Source organism: Tupaia chinensis, unplaced genomic scaffold (assembly GCF_000334495.1).
Source record: "Tupaia chinensis unplaced genomic scaffold, TupChi_1.0 Scaffold143670_1, whole genome shotgun sequence".
In the NCBI taxonomy this organism is placed as follows: Eukaryota; Metazoa; Chordata; class Mammalia; order Scandentia; family Tupaiidae; genus Tupaia; species Tupaia belangeri.
In genome coordinates this window covers 83,536-87,802 of record NW_006203518.1, presented here as the reverse complement: position 1 = coordinate 87,802, position 4,267 = coordinate 83,536, and the positions used below count along the sequence as shown (strand labels likewise).

Below are 4,267 nucleotides of genomic sequence, written 5' to 3'. Positions count from 1 at the left end.
CATTTGATCCAGCAATCCCACTTCTGAGTATCTACCCGAAGGACAGGAGAACACTCAGTCAGAAAAGTGTTTGCACATCAGTGTTTATTGCAGCATTATTCATGATCGCCAAGTCATAGAACTAATCCAAATGTCCACAAATAGATAAATGGATGAACAAGTGTGGCACATATACTCTATGGAATACTACTCAGTCATAAAAAACAACAAGAACTGTGGGAGGCTGCGCACCAGCGAATATCACCAGTTTCTCAGAGAGCAAACTATTCCACAATGCCAACGGCCATGATTGGCTCCCCTTCAAAACCTCACCTTCAAAACCATACTCTGGCCACTTCCCATACCAAATCAGTGAGCTTAGAATCCCTCAGATTTGCATATCTGGAACCTCATGATTGGTCTACAAAAGCAACCAATCATAAGCCACCTTCTACAATACTTCATTACCATATAGGACAACCAATCACCGCCCACCAACATGTATATAACCACAATCCCTGGCCCACAATCACCAGACGACCCTGAAGAGTTATAACACCGTGATGACCCTGAAGACCTTGAAGAGCTGTGACACTGTGGTGTCTCCAGATGACTCTGAAGAGTTGTAACACTGTGTCATCTCCATGTTGTAACACTGCTGTTGTTCCTCCAGTTCCTCACTCCTTCCCTCAGGAAACCTGTTCGACTGTCCCCCGGGTCAGGACAAAGAACCTGGCATTTGAAAGAAAGTGGTCGGATATGGAGGTTCTATTGCTGAGCAAAGTAAGCCAAGGTATGAAAGACATATATACTATATGTCTATGTTATACTGACTATCCGTACTCTATGGTAGAGAGTGAAATATTGGAGGACATAAAAGCAGAAAGATAGCAACAGAACAAATAGAGAGGCATGTCATTAGTAGGACATAGATATGGTTTATGACCTGTTGATGATCATGTGTATAGTATTTTCAAATGGATTGGTCTGAGAAGTATTTCATGTTGGGTAAAGTCTTTTTACAAGCAAAATGAGAAACAGTGATTGGTTAAAAAAATAATTGGAATAATAATAGTAATGATCGGGGAATAAAAAGTGAAAAGATATTGAATGCTGATGTGGTAATTTTAATGTCTCTATCTTGACTGACATGCATGGCATTCCCTTTTGAAAAAGCAATGTAATACACTGTAAAGTTATATGCAATGCAATGTAATATAAACGAGATTATGATGATAATAAAAATATAGTTGGAATAGTAATAATAGTGATCAGGAAAAACAATGAAAATATATTGGATAATGAAATGGGAATTTTAATGTCTCTGTATTGACTGATACGCATAATATTCTTCCTGGAAAAAGAAATGTTAGGCACTGTAAAGTTATATGTGATTCAATGTAATATAAACAATTATGATGATAATAAATAGCTTTTTTAAAAAAGAGTAACACAGCAGATGGTTGGTAACAGAGGGAAAAAGGGTGGGGACCAGGGAAAAAACAATGTGTTTAATTGACACAAAAATGAAAAGTTATTTGCTGATGATAATGTATATGGTAATATCTTTGTCTTTACTGACATGCACTGTATTCATGCTGGGAAAAGTCATGTTGTACACTGTAAAGATGTATAGAGATTAAATGTAAATAAGAAATTCAAAGAAAAGACCAGGAACTTGTAAGTTATAGAAAAATAAATGGAAAAAAATGAATAATACCCAGATCAAAAAATAGAACTTAGAATCCAGGAAATGTGTCTTTTTCCACTTTGTGTCTTATGTTCTAATCTCATAGATTATTATTATTTTTTGAGAAAAGCATGCATGTATTTAATTAGACATTCCAGTAAATACATTTACAAAACCCTCAGCAATTACAAACATATTATTTTCATACAGAAAACAACAATTTCCATGTTTTGAATATTCTACCTTGAGAACAGTTTTAAGGATATTTTGTTTTAGCAGATTTGAAAGCAAAACTCACACACACATTTTCATTAGGGAATTCTCTACATGACTGACATCTTGTACCACCCTGACAACAAAAAGCCAACCAGGGTCACACCTGTCCTGAGAGTGCCCAGGAGGGGTTGTATCCCTGGTATGTGCACTAAATCCCACAGTAAGAGCAGCTGCCTGTTCCCAAGTCCCCAGATGGCTCCACTGGCGCACCACTAATCACGCAAGGGTTCCATCGTAAGTATTCGAAGACAGGCTGTGGGCGACCCTTTACTTCTCTGGTCCCTTTAGCAAACCGCTAGGTCACTTATGATAACACCTGAGATATTCCACAGACAAATGCAAGTTTGTTAACTTTACTCGACCTGATGAATTCAAAAACAGGCAAAATACTTTAATTCACATTAACAGAAAACTTAACGACATTTTAAAATTACCCAAACGTGAGAAGTGGAAATGTTTGCGTTTATTTGGAAGAGAAGTACTTAATTTATTCTAAGAAAAAGCAGACCTGAAGCCTCACATTACTGGGATGTTTTCAACACGCTGACAAGTTTTATCTCCCACACTTCAGTTCCAGCTCCTGAACAAGCTGTGGTGAGGATCTGCCCCAAGTCAACAAGCAAGGAAGCAAGTGGAGTGGAGAGGCCAGGGGCCATTCACTTCATTTCTTTCTGTTGCTTCCGTTTGCCAGCATGGTTGCAACCCGCATGAATATATTTAATGTATCCATGTAGATTCCCATCATCAAATTGATGGGGTTGTATTTCTGCCCTCCGCAGGCTGATATCACTTCTGCTGGCTTGAATACTTTCTGGGTGTCATACAGAAGAAACATGCTGAACAGGACTAACTCTCCATACATCGGCACCGAGTAGAGTGGCACTAGCCACGGTGGGAGAGGGAAGAAACAGATCCCAGAGAGGACACAAAGACGAGCCCCAAGCCTACACCCAGGGGGGCCACCAAATTATTAATTTCACACACATAATCTTTTTTTAAAAATTTATAGCAGGGCATATGAACTCACCAGATAAAAAGAGAGAGACAGAGCAAGACAGAAAGTGAGAAAGCACATCATAGTGGGGATAGCCATGGCACAATCCATTCTCCTTTCAGGATTTTGAGTAGGCACACACATGCACCCAGCATGTTTTTCAAACCAATGGATCAAGGACTCCAACGGCAGAGTCTGCTATGTGGGATCCAGCTGCCTTAACCATCATGCTACATGTTGGCTTCCATAACCTCTTGTATATCTGCCCTTTTTGCTTAAAATTATGTTTCTGAGATTTTTTTATACATACTTAAATGCATGTAGCTATAATTCACTTCTATCTCTTCTTTATCATTTTACTTTTTACATTTAGAACTTCACTATACAGAAATATTGGGACATAATATTACATAATGGTTACATTGCTGTATTCCCATATAGTAGACCGAGGATCAAGTACTGGATCTGCTTAAAACTCACACTGGATATATGTGTGTGCATGCCAAAAATCCCAAGAGGAGAATGAAAAAGAAGGGATTGCAGCATCATCAGACCCTTGAGGGGTGTTTTCTCGCTATATGTCACGCTCTCTTTCTGGCAAGTGCACACACCCTGTTGCAAAAATCTTCCCCACCCCCCCCCAAAAAAAAAAGAAAAAGAAAAAGAAAAAGAAAAAAAAGAATATATAGAATATTATTTTGGTATAATATTTTTCAAATGTATATTATATTTATTTTCATACCATTAGTGAATAACACAAAATATCTCTGACAGTTTACAAATGTATTATTTTTCATAACCTTCTCATAAAATATCAGAGAAAATTATAATTCTAATGTTATTGTATTTAGTTATCTTCCTATTTTTTCCTCAATATCTTACTACTTCAATTTGTGAGTATTTAATTCTGATAAAACAGAACTTTTTAAATGTTATTATATCTTTCTTGATCTTTGCATATTTATACCTGTCTTTATTTTTCTTAAGCTTGTTTCTTCTATGACAAGAAGAAACAGAGAGAATTAGAGAGAGAGATCTATAGAGACAGGCACTCCCAATAGGGTCTAGATGCTGGGATTAACCCCAACCCAGACCACCTCAGTTGACTCAGGTACATGCTCCTGGCATTTGCAGGACGGAGTAGTTGGTGGTGCAATTGAAGTCTTTCCAATGTGTATTTAGTTGCATTACCACTGTGCTACTAACTGGCCCTTTATTAGATCTGTTTTCAAGTAATGCTTTTCAATTCATGCTCTCTGGCAAGATATCCACACGCTCACTTTATTTATCTCCCTTAAGTGTAACTTCAATAAGAAGAGGCCAAATTC

The 4,267-nt window shown here is 37.6% G+C and overlaps 1 pseudogene; it reads right to left on the bottom strand.

Annotated features, from left to right (window-relative positions):
- Positions 1-2,606: 2,606 nt before the first annotated feature.
- LOC102473528 (DNA repair protein XRCC4-like) overlaps positions 2,607-4,267 on the bottom strand; it is a 48,920-nt pseudogene continuing 47,259 nt past the window's right edge.